We start from the raw sequence: 13,640 nt of genomic DNA on the forward strand, positions 1-13,640 counted from the left end.
ACCATGTATGGTAGAAAATGAAACAATGTGCATTTCCTATTATACAAGTGATGTCCGATCCTTATGACACTTTGTGATTATAAGGCATAAATCATCTAAGATTTCTTGTAAAAGTTTCATGACCATTGCACACATAGAGGTATAGTATAATCATATCGGTGCACAACATTTTGGCAATTATGCACTATGCTTGGTCCAAAAATGAGAAAATATGCATGTCATACTATACAAGTGATGTCATATTCTTGTGAAAATATATGAGTATAATACTTTTACTTTTTCAAAGGTCTACATAAATTTTCATGACCATTGGCATAAGATTATAGAGGCGTAATTTTTTGCAATTACGACCATGCATGGTTGAAAATGAGAAAATGTGCATATCCCACCATATAAGTCATGAAAAATCTTTATGTAACTTTACAAGTATAAGGAAATTACTCACTTAAAGGTATTTGCAAAGTTTCTTGATTATTGCACACATAGAGGTATGGTACAAGCATACCAATGCATACTTTTTTGGCAATTATCTACTATGCATGGTTGAAAATGACGACATGTGTACGTTCCACCATTAGAAGTAATGTTTGATCTTTATGTATTTTTTAAATATAATAAGACGTTTTATTTTAAGGTCTTTGCAATGTTTCATGACCATAAAACACATAGAGATATGGTATAAGCATATCGATGCATAATTTTTTGCAATTATGCACAATCAATGGTAAAAAACAAGAAATGTCCCACCGTACAAGTATGCACAATCCTTATGAAAACTTTCAAGTATAGGGTTATTAACAATTGAAAAGTCTTTGTAAATTTTCATGACCATGGCACACATAAAGGTATGGTACAAGCATATCGATGCACAAATTTTTAGTAATTATACACCATGCATGGTCAAAATTTAGAAATATGCATGTCCCACCATACAAGTGATGCATGATCCTTATGAAAATTTGAGAGTGTTAGGAAATCACACTCAAAGGTCTTTTCCAAGTTTCATGACCATTTCATACATAAAGGTATGACATAAGAACACCAATGGATAATTTTTCCACAATTATGTACCATGTGTGGTCGAAAATGAGAAAATGTGCATGTCCTACCATACAAGTGATGTATGATCTTTATGAAAATTTATGAGTGTAAGCTAATACTTATTGAGCGTAAGGTGACCATGGCCACCCATAGAGGTATGGTATAAGCATATTGATGCACAAATTTTTGACAATTATGCACATGTCACGCCATACAAGTTATGTCCTATCCATATGAAGCATTGATGATATAAGTTACTTATCCATTGAAAGTTCTTTGTATTGACCATCACACACATAGATTGGCATTTATGCACCATGCGTGCTTAAAAATTCAAAAAACGTGCATGTTCCACCATACAGGTGACATCTCATCCTTATGAAACTTTGTGAATATAAGGTACTTCAACTCATTAAAAGGTCTTTGAGAAGTCTCATGATGATTTCACACATGGAGGTATAGTAGAAGCATACTGTTGCATATTTTTTTACAATTATGCATCAATGCATGGTTGAAAATGAGACAATGTACGTGTCCGAACATCAAAGTATGTTCAATCCTTAAAGTTTCATGACCATCATATGCATAGAGATATGGCATAAGATTTCCAATGTGAAATCTTTTTAGCGATTATGCACCACCATCCAAGGCCCAAATGAGGAAATGTGCATGTCCCACCATATAGGTCATGTTTGGTTCTTATAAAACTTTCAAATTACAAGTTGAAAAGTTTCATGACCATCGCACACATAAAGATATCATATAAGAATACATTTTTGACAATGGTTATTTTTTTCCCCCAAAAAGGAGGGTTTTATATTAAAAAGTAAAAAGTGAACTGTTATAGTAAATACAATTGTTCCTTTCAGGAACTGCGACCATCACTGCTTAGAGAATATAATATTCTTCCTTTGGGACAGACATGCTAGTATGAAAGGTAAAAGATACAACAATAGCATCAAAAGCTTGGTGTGTCTACTCTGTGTTTCTTAGCCCCGCATTGCGCTGGGGATTCAACCTATCTCTGCAGTGTTTCCTGAGTTAAAGCGTTGAGCCATTGCTGACTCTGCCAGCTATACTCTCATTCCAAACTCTATAGGTAGCACTTCTTGGATTTGGTTTGGGCCACAGACCATTGCACATATAGGATGCTTCCTTTCGGTGAGATAGGAGAGGGGATTGTTGCACTTGGTGTCGTTGATTGAGGGGTCACCGTTGGTTCTATGGGGAGGGGAGACATCTGCTGCCTTTGGGCACTTTCCTATGCCTTCTCTTTCTCCCGAAGTTCATGTGTGTAGGTCACCATGATTCCTACACCTTTTGCATGAGCTAGTCCTATTGGTCTGCATGTGGCTGTTCCTTTTCAAAGCCCGCCTTTACCTCCTTTGTCATCCTGTCAAGTGCCTCCCAATTTTTTCTTCGTTCCTACGTTCAGCCACCACGTTAGTAACATGAGAGCAACATCAATAAAATCATTTCAAAAATGAACAGAGCATCTCTGAGTCCATAATGTGCACACTTTCTAACCCCTCGCCCAATTCTTTGGGCTTTACTCGCTGTCCAGACTCCCTTGTGCACGATGAGCCATCCCAAGCACAATTGTTTTTTTGGGATTTCCTTGTCCCACATATTTTGTGAGCCATTCCCACCTATTTTTGTTTGAGCATCTGAAGCCCATTGGGATTCTAAGAAACCTAAAAACCTCACCTTCTTTAATTACTTTGCACCCCATTGCCAGAAGAGAATTTCGTGTGCCAAAAATTACAGTCTTGTTGTGGCTGACCTTTGACCTACAAAAGGTATCGAGGCGATTTAGCACTGATTCTACTGACTTGGGGGGTCATTTACCGAGGTGAGGTTCATGTCATCAACAAATTAAATTGCTGGCACACAATTTGTTTGTTCCCTTCTAGTTGAATGCCCATGCTGCTCCCTTTTTCGATTTCTCTTTGAATTAGCCATCCTAGTGAATCAGCTGCTATGTCGAAGAGCAATGGAGAGAGAGAGCATACTTGTAAGTGTCTTGGATCCAGCTTTTACCACCAAGAATGGCAGCTTTTGTTAAGGTACCTATAGGAGCTACAAAAAACTTGCAAGGCACAATATAATTGTCCAAGGAAACATTCAACATTAAAGAACCAATAACCTTAATAGAGGTACCATCTGTGGACTTAATTTCAGAATCACATACTTGAAGGCATACCTGGCCAAGATGCTTTAATGTCTCCTAGGAGATGAGGTTGTGGCCTACTCGCCCATCTACCATGGTCTATATCTGGCATGTTGCACCTGCTGATGTCACCTCTACCCAAAGTTAAGATGGAGTTGTATCTATCTCATTAGGATCAATAACATTATCAATTGCAGGCTCAACTTCATTAGGTAGTACTGCCCTTATTGTGAGAGAGGAGAGCACACCCAAAGGGATAGGAGACACCAAAAGTGGTGGAGCAAAAGCTACTCCAGCTTATTCCTGTATCATATATATTTGAGTATAAATGGGCATTGTACAAGTGGGTGGGCACACTGCCCTTTACCCCAACAACCTCCCACTTAAAGGCAGTGTGCCTTTAAGGGAGTATAGTACACATATAATACAATCAGCCATAGGCTGAAAAACAAGATGACCACACCGTCATCCTATGCCCATCGGCACTTTACAATGTGCAAAGTGCATAGAGGATAAGCTGCTAGCAGACATCAGGTTTGCAGGATAGAAAATGACAAGCTGTAGATGCCTGTCAACCAAGATCTCATGCCAGATCTCACTTGGAGAGTGAACTCTCACCACCACGTGCTCCTGTGCTAAGTCCATAGCACCTGAACTGTCACTGTGTAAAGAAAATGTCTTTGTACCACCTGTGACCATAAGCACATGCCCTACAATAGACCTCTGCTGGTCTACCCAACCTGCATCACCTACATGCTGCTCCTGGAAGCATAAGGACCTGATGTCCACAACTGCTTCCCTACTGCCAAAATCTACCATAATCATGCTACCAACTCCCACTGCAACGGAAGCAAGAACTGGAAGTGTAGCCCCAATGGCAAACATGTGAGAACCAAGTCTCAACACAGTCATGGATGCATGAAGTACTATGGCTGCCATATCAACCATAACTTGCTGCTCAACTGATCTGTGATCATCAAACCTGCTGTGTTTCAAGTATGGAGCCAATACAGGCAATGGAGTACTCAGTAACTTCCCCCTGTCCATACTAAAATAACCAAGTATCTGACAAACATCATCAAGATCATGCAGCTCCCACTGCAAAGCATCCCTGTCCATAAGGAACCATATGGCAAGTAACCTTAGAAGGATAGCAACCTCCTGAATACTGAGACCATAACCTGTCTCACTGCGCATCACATCCTGAGCTCTCATAACGGTATCAAACCTATGAAGCCAAGCTCGAGGGGATTGCTTCTGGCCATGGAGGCACTTACGAAGTAAACATATCAATGATTCCTGCCCATGCGCAATATGACCCGAGTCAATAACTGCAGAAACCACATCTGTCCTAGCATAACCAGCCAATGGATCATACCAGGCATCATTAGCCAAGGTATCCTCCTCACCATGCATAGCCTCATCCTCATCTGCAAGAGGCACTCCGCATCCTGGGAGTAAACTGTAACTGTCCATAGAAGATGCATCAACAATCTCCATAGGAGTATAAACCTGTGGAATACTCGAGACATCTGATCGTCTTTGACCAAAATCTGGAAGTAATCGTGGCTGTCCCAACTTTATAACCTGTTCACCGTGGGAAAAACCTCCCACTCCAAGGGATATGGGCTGCCCTTGCATAGAATTCGGAGGTATCAGTGCACTTACACCCTCCTGGAACACCACTCTCCTGCTATCCACAGTCTTGGGCTGTCCAAACATAGCATCCTCTCTGAAATAGACATTATGGCTGCGTATCAACTCTCTAGTTGAAGAATCCCATAACTTGTAGTCCTTACTGGACTCACTATATCCAAGGAAGATACACCTCCTCGATCGGGAACCATGAACATAAGCCTCGCAGCCAAACACACGTAAATGCTCATAACATGGTGCCTTGCCTGCCAAGAAGTCAAATGGCACTCTACCATTCAAAGATCTCCTGGATGACCTGTTAAGCAAGTATGCAACTGTCTTACATGCCTCAGCCCAATAGCATTCGGTAAGACCTGCATACCGTAGCATGCTACCCATCCTGTCCAATAGAATCCGATTTATGCGTTCTGCTAAGGCATCGTGAGCAGAAAGATGAGTGGTCAACACCCTCCTGATACCAAGTGTATCACATAGATGCTGAAATCTAGAAGAGGTAAACTCTGCATCACCATCAGTCATCAAGCTCAATAGCTTCTTTCTTGACTGATTTTTAGCATTACCCAAGAAGCGCTAAAATGTATCATATACATCATGCTTCTGCCGAATCGGATAGACCCATATGTACTTTGTAGCAGCATCAATAGATGTCACAAAGTAAGAGGCACCACCCAGTGAAACGATAGGCATAGGCCCACAAACTGCACTATGAACCAACTGCAATGGCTCAAGATACCTCTCACTGACTGTCTTCCTCACAAAGGAGGATCCTGACTACTGACCATCATCACAATCATGACATAAAATTTGAGAGACATCCATAATAGGAATGTATCTCAATGTTGTAAGGGCTTCCATACCTGCAGTAGACATATGTCCAAGTCTAACATACCATAAACTAGCTGATGGCTGCTTACTAATCATAAGCATCTTATCCTGGACACCTGATACATGCAATGCATAAGAGAATCCAACCCGTGATCCCCTAGCCATAACCAGATTGCCTCTAGCAATCTTCCATGTATGATCACCCAAAGAGACATGATAACCTACCTCAACCAACTGTCCAGTACTGATCTTGCTCGTGGCAAGTCCTGGTATATGTCTAACCCTTTGTAGAACAAGAATAGAGCCACTAGGCATAATAAGGTGGATATCCCCATAACCATAGACATCCATAGAATGATCAATGCCCATCAAACCACTCTCCACAATGCATTCCTGATATGCACTGAACCATGACCTATGAGGGGTCATATGACATGAAGCACATGGATCTAACATCCAATCATCAAGAATGGGTACATCAATGGCCAAGAAGGAGGTGTCAGACATAGACAAAAGAATGCCTTCATCACTGCTAATGTTAGTGGAAACCCTGGCATCCACGCCTTGAAGCTCAACATGCTTCTTCTCCTTCTTCCTGTCATTCTTAACCTTGCTCTTCTTCTTGCATTTTCTTAGCCATTTCCAGCAGTACTTTTTCATGTGGCCATACTTTCCACAATAGAAACATCTAACACAAGTCCGAGAGCTAGACTTGCTCTTGGAATTCCCCCTTGAACATGACCTGTTTCTACCAATTGATCGACCTTTGGAGTGCATATCAAGGCTATAATTCAGCCCATCAGGACATTTCAGCCCATCATGCTGTAACATAACACTATCATGGTCATACATCCGGCATATACGAGTATAAAACTCATATGCATGGTAGTCTACACCCTGTACACCATCCTGTACCTGCAAGTAGATTGACTTCGAGAGTGATGCTTGAATGATAGAGCATGCTTGCTCATCCATGTCATCCCAATCACTCTGTTTAATGCTATTAGGCTTGACACCTTTGCATTGAATGGGCTTATGCTGCCTCTTTTGCACTAACACATCATAAATTTGCTCTTTCCAATACTGAAAGTTTGATCCATCCAACCTCTCAATATCAAAGAGGGCACTACCAACTGTAGATGCCATATCTGTGGCACAATAGGTCACAACCAAAGAGCAGTATAGTGCAATAGGCAACCCAAATGACCAAAAAATATAGTGTTGTCCAGACCAATTAGGTCTCCAAATAAATTGGCTGATCCAATGCTCAAAAGCACTCAGCCATAAAGAGGCATAAATAAGAATATATGCAGCCTGCCAATGCCTGGCAATCCAGGTAAGAAATGCACTAAACCAAATGAGCAATGCCTGCTCAACCAATGGCAATAGGAGCCCAGCTCAACTATCCATAAACATCAGTGCGGCATCCACCAATGCAAATCCATAATGCATCGAAATGGCATTTACTGCATCACCAATGCATCACCTCAAGCGCGCAATCCTTTGGCAACAAAATCAAGCATTCACCACTTGCCAAATGTGCCAAAGTGACTTGCCAAAATGCCAATAATGCCCTTGGACTGAAGTGAGATCCCAATCACTTCATATAATTTACTGTGAGTTCCCAATTCACTGTTGTGCAAGAGAAATCCCTACAACAATACCTCACAGCCACTTTGGGCAAAATAACACACTGTCCCTGTTTATGAACAGCGATATCTTTTCACTGAAAGACCGGATGCCAAAGCTGTAAACAGCAAAGTTGTAGTTGGTAGAAAGATCTACAACTTGTCAGTTGATCTCAAGAGCAAAATCCTTGTGGATTCTCAGATATTCTCACCTGAAAAATAGTTTCCTGCACATTGGTCACAGATAGACAGTAGACTGCAACTTTTTGTGGTTTTGCAGAGGCTGTAACTCCTGTAGCTTATACCGGATCAACTTGCTTCCGAAGCAAAGTTGTAGTGTGTTCTGTGAACTACAACTTTCCAGTTCGGCACGAAGTGCAATTCCGCACCAGGAAAGAGATATTCAGTCCTAAAAATGACTGTTTTGTCATAAAAACAGCAACAGCAGCTTCCTTGAATGTTTGCTGCCCTTTACAGCACTCATCTGCTCCAGCAAAAAAACAGCCCCAAAAATGGTCAAAATGCATCCAGCAGATCACCCCGTATGTCAATTGCAACACCAGCAAAATGGCAAGTACAATGCCCAACCAAATCAGTGCAAAGTGACTATCAATGTCATTGAACTCAGCATCAAGACACCTCACAAATGTTACCAAGGCTGTATTTTCTGCTCACCCTTGAGACCTCTCATAGCATGTGAGGAATGATGCATCCAGAATGTGTCAATTGACAACCAAAATGGCATCCAAATGGCATGTACCACTATATCATTTGTGCATCCAAGTAAGCGACAATATCATGCATCCGTTGTACCCTTGTGACATCTGCAAAAAGAAAAATGGCATTGTACTTGTGCTGTCACTGTCTTTAAACAGCAATATCTTTTAATCCAAAAATTGGATCAACTTGCATCCAACAGCAAAGTTGTAGTGTTTTGAAGGATCTACAACTCTCTAGTTGAACGCAGTGGCAGATTCTGCACAGGTGAAAAGATATACAGTCTGCAAAATGGCTGTCTGCACACTGATCACGAACTGTCCCTATTTTGGACAGTAAATAACTCTGTACTGTAAACTCAGATGACCAAGCTGTCAACAGAGAAAACGTAGCCCTTCTAAGTTCTCCGACTCCTCTGTTGGGCACCGAGCCTAAATCCTTATGGATTTGCAAATACTTGCTGTCGAAAATGGCATTCTGCTCACTTTTACTGTCTGAAATACTGTCAGATTTCTAGACTAAAAACAAAGAACTCTCTTTTTCTCCAAAGTGGATGTTGTTGCTATCACTGGGCTGCTCTTCCTTTGCTCATGGGAAGGAGAAGGGTATGGAGAGAAAGAGACTCCTATCTACTCCATCTAAGAGCTCGCAGTGGCTCACGAGCCATCTACAGCAGCTGCAGCTACAAAGAGCTTCCCTACAGCCCTCTCCAAACAACGCTCTCCAATGAAGGCTCAACCTCAACTCCAGCCTGCAGCACACCCCAACGTAGAAACCTCTGCATTGAGCAACTCCTACAACGCCAGTCGCGCGGCATCACACCTCTCCAGTCAACGTCCTAACAACAACGCATCGCTCAAAGCTCTAGCCTTAGCAGTAGTAGCAAGCCTAAATGACGCTCCTACGATCGGATCTCCGAGTCTCCAAACACTTCACAAGCAAGCCCAAGCCTACGACCATCAACGATCTCCAGCAAGTATCTACGAAGCAATGCCTCCATCAACGAGGCAACGAAGCTCCCAAATGATGTCTTCTCCAACCACTCCTACTCACTGCTCTACAACAGTGTTCTGCAACACACACTCATGGGTGCCTCAACAGCCTGGGCTCCCTCGATGGCTCCATTTAACTCTCTCCTCAGGCTCTTCTCCTCGAGCTCTCGGAGCTCAGATCAGCAGATAAGCATAGCTATGGCTGCCCCGTCTTCTCCTCTCACCGAGCTCCTCGTAGATCGAACACCATGGGCTCTGATACCAGTTGTGAGAGAGGAGAGCACACACAAAGGGATAGGAGACACCAAAAGTGGTGGAGCAAAAGCTACTCCAGCTTATTCCTCTATCATATATATATGAGTATACATGGGCACTATACAAGTGGGTGGGCACACTGCCCTTTACCCCAACACTTATGGTGTAAAAAGGTGTAATGACCTTTTAGCTTGTTTGTGAAGCTCTTTATTAAGGGCTTTAGCTTGCAACCTCATGATTACATTCAAGATATTGATGATACTTGGCCTCTCTCAATTCTTCGCAAGTTAAGGCTTGTGGACTTAGATGGCCTTCTCATCAAGCAATCCTTAAAAAGATGGTCCACACCACACCCAATGCACAATGGTGGTGGTGTATTAGATTTTGGTGCACATGTGATTGGGTGCTTAGATTGCCCCTTATATGGACACTCATTGGCAGGGTGTGGCCCTTGACACATATGGCATTGAATGGATTGTGTCTTGGTCAAGTTCATATATCCCTTTTTTTGAGGAATTGGTGCCATCTGGTAGACCAGAATGTATTGGTCACCTTGTATAATGCATTGACTTATAATGCTAGACCAATTTGCATTGTCACCATTTTGGGGATAGTTATGTCCATTGAAGGTAGGTCTGGGGTCTCCCCAATCACTAGGTATCTCTTCCACCAATACTTGATTCAAAGGAGTAATTCATGCTAGTGGTGGTTGAGGTCCCACTACTAACGGGGGTAATGCAATATTTTGAGCCCTAAATTGCCCTTGATTTGTTGATGTGGCTCCTTGTATTACCAATTGTGCCTGATTGGATGGATTGGGTAGTGCAGGCAATGGTAGATGCAGCCTTTATTGATAAATGGGTTGAGGAATCACCCTAGTATAATGACATTGGGATGTGTCATGCTTTCCCCACCAACAAACACAATGGCCACAGTAGAGTGTTGGCTTGGCTCTAAGATGAGGGCATTCCTTAGTGGGATGATTTCCAGTGCATACCCCACACCATATGTTATCTCTTTGTGGAAATAGATGGGGATTGCTAGGAGCATCTTTTGGTGCTTCTATCTTCCATTGTTGGCTCAGCTTGTTTAATAGATCTATGGCCAACTCTTCCATGTCGAGCACCTTGGGTGTCATGCTTGCATCCTTAGTTGCTTCTGAGGTTGAATCCTATGCTATTTGAGACATATCAGAGGAACTTAAGGATTTATCCTTTTCGGGCTTCTCCCTCATGTTATCCCTGTATTGCCATGTTGCTGCATAGCTCAAACGATGTGGGATTCATAGCAAACAAATGATCATGCAGCTTAGCATCTTGTAGCCCTATGAGGAAGTGTGGCAGAAGCTGCACATCGCTCATCCTCTCATGGGGTTCATATCGTGAGTTCAGATGTTTAATCCTAGTAATGTAGTCTCTTAAGGAGTCAATGTCCTGCTTCACCTCATAAAGTTGGTTAAGCGGGCTCCACTTGGGACCATTGGGGGCAAACCCCACAATGAAACGTTTATGCAATGTGTCCCAATTTATTTTCTCCTCAGGTTTTAAGGCTCTAAACCATTGTCCAGCCTTGCCATCAAGACTCAAGCTAAAAGCATTGACCTTGTCTAGATCCCCAGTATCACCAAAGGTCTCATAGATTTGTTCAAATCTCTCAACATGGGAGACTGGGTCTCCTTCTCCTAGAAACTTGGTGATTAGCTTGGAGATTGTGATAGGCTTGCTCCTTGAGGGGTTGGTATCCCTTCCTGGAAAAATTGGTGGTGGAGCGGTGCCCCCCCTTCCTAGCGGTTGCACTAGGATTCTCATAGCCATCAAAGAATTGGTATGATGGGGGTTGATTGCCATTACGTATCGTGGGTCTTGGCTCCTTAAGTATTGCTTTTGACATTGGTGGTTGGGTCAGCATTTGAGCCTCTAACATTGCCCTAGTCTATCTAGCAAATGGGTTTAGCCACTTTACTGGGTCTGTCAATCCAAACCTTCCCATGATATTGGAAAAGGTTTCCCTTAATGCAGTTGCTACGGTAGATTTGGTAGGAGAGTGGAGATCAGTGGGGATGGAGTTCACAGCCACTGAGGCTCTAACATTAGAGGGTTCACCCATGTCTCTGTCCTGACCCATGGGGATAGAGCTATGGCAACGGCCCATGGGATAACAAGTCGGCGGGATAGAGCTATGGTGATGACCCGTGGGGATAGGGCTATGGTAATGACCGATGGTGGGGATAGCAAGTCGGCAGAATAGAGTTAAAGCAACGGCTAGCGGGATAGACTTAAAGCAATGAGTCAATGGCTATTTAACCGGTGGGATACAGCTATGGCGATGACCCGTGGGTTAGAGCTAAGGCAACGACCGATGGGATAGAGCTATGGCAACGAGTCAATGCCTATTTGACCAACGGGACAGAGCTATGGCGACGGCTCGTGGGGATAGAGCTATGGCGACGACTCGTGGGGATAGAGCTAAGGCAATGACTAGCAGGATAGAGCTATGGCAATGAGTCAACACATGTTTGACTGGTGGGATAGAGCTATGGCGACGACCCGTGGGGATAGGGCTATGGCGACGACCGGCGGGATAGCTTATGGCACCCGATCAATGCATATTTGATAGGTGGGATAGTTGATTGACATTATTTAATTAGGATGATGGGTTAGGTACTGACATGTGTCAAATCGGTGGGATAGCGCTAAGGTGATGGGTCAACGCAAGTTTGACTGATAGGATAGTGACGACCCGTGGGGATAGGAACACGCAGTTTTGTCGATTGGTTTTTTATGATTCTTGATGATTTGGAAGTTTCTGTTCATGTTTTTTTGTGATAGGGGGATGCTAAACTACCTACCTACCCAATGCAAAAAAAAAAGAAAGAAAAACAACATTTGAATGCAAAATGAGAGATTTCTTTAAGATGTGACAGTCGACACTCAAAACCACTTTGATTTCAACTTGATTCCTCATTCTTGGTTGTTTTTTGTGAGTTTTGACACCATAAACTCCTTAGCAATCTTTCAAACCATCTTCCTACCAACTCAAAACACTAAAAAACATAAAAAACAAACTTCAAATTATCAAAAAGACTTTCCAACAGAAAATGACAGTTTTCCTCACTTTTTTGTCCAAACTCACACTTCCTCACTCTTTTCTCTCCTACAACTCCACTAACAAAGCTCCAAGTTAAGCTGGAAGCCTTGTGCAATGGGTAGGTTACGAAAGAAAGCAAGTGCAATGCAAAAGCATACCTCCATTTCCCGACAGTGATGCCAAAAATGTGGTCTCGACAGTGACTCACATGTCATGGGGATCTTGAAAGAATGATGATGGAGCCTCCACTCCAAGCTACTTCCTTGTGAGAGCAATGCAAGCATGAGCCATCCACTTGTGTCACCCAACTGGCTTTCGTTGCAGTGTGTTTTCACGAGAGAAAGAGGGAAGGGGAGGGGGGACAAGGGAGGGAGAAGGAGAAGGGGAAGAGAGAGAGTGAAGGGGGATGGAGTGGCAAACACAAAGGCACTACAAAGGAGACAAGATAACACCCAAAGACACTCTTGAAAGACAAGAGGGAGCTTGTATTCCAAACTTGTGCATACAACAATCAAGACCAAAGTCAACCATTTGGCCTTTTATGCAAGTCACCTTTTGAACAGAGGGCCAACCCTAATCTTTTTATACCACTCTCTCTTCTCATTCTTTTACCACCCTCTTGGGCCCATCTGGCTCCAAGACACACAATCCTAGCTCTCTATGGACTTGCCACTGTCTATCAAATCACATCACAATGTTCAATGGTGCAACACCAAAAACAAGAAACATGCCAATAGTAGATCCACAAGAACCTACTCCTAAAAATGGAGTAGCTCCATAAGAACCTACTGCTGCAATCAAGGATCTCGAAGAACTTCAAGCAACATTGCTATCAACTACTCGCCAACAAAGATCTCTAGTGATGTCTTAGTGACTCTTCTTTGAGGTGATTATTAGACTTACATGAGGTCCCGTATAGCTATACAATTTCTATTCCTTTGGTGGTCTACAAAATGATGTTCTCGCTAGGTCTGGGTCACAATTGGTCAATACGTCACATGTGGAAGTCCTAGGTGAAAATAGGACTAGGTGAAAATAGGTTGTTAGTCCTCTTTAGGTTCTCAACACAGCACACTCAACAAACCACAAGTACATCAGCCCAAGGGCTCCTTGGTCGAGAAGATAAGCTACAAACACTACAAAAAGTCAATACACCAATCAACATCAACAACACATCCCTTCAACAGAGCCAAAATAGAACATGGCACTTACTTATGCCTAAGTCATTAGGGTCTTGAATTTGATTTCACACTTGGAATGACAAGTGGT

Source organism: Dipteris shenzhenensis, chromosome 21 (genome assembly GCF_047967505.1).
Source record: "Dipteris shenzhenensis isolate YYH24624 ecotype China chromosome 21, Dip_SZ_1.0, whole genome shotgun sequence".
In the NCBI taxonomy this organism is placed as follows: Eukaryota; Viridiplantae; Streptophyta; class Polypodiopsida; order Gleicheniales; family Dipteridaceae; genus Dipteris; species Dipteris shenzhenensis.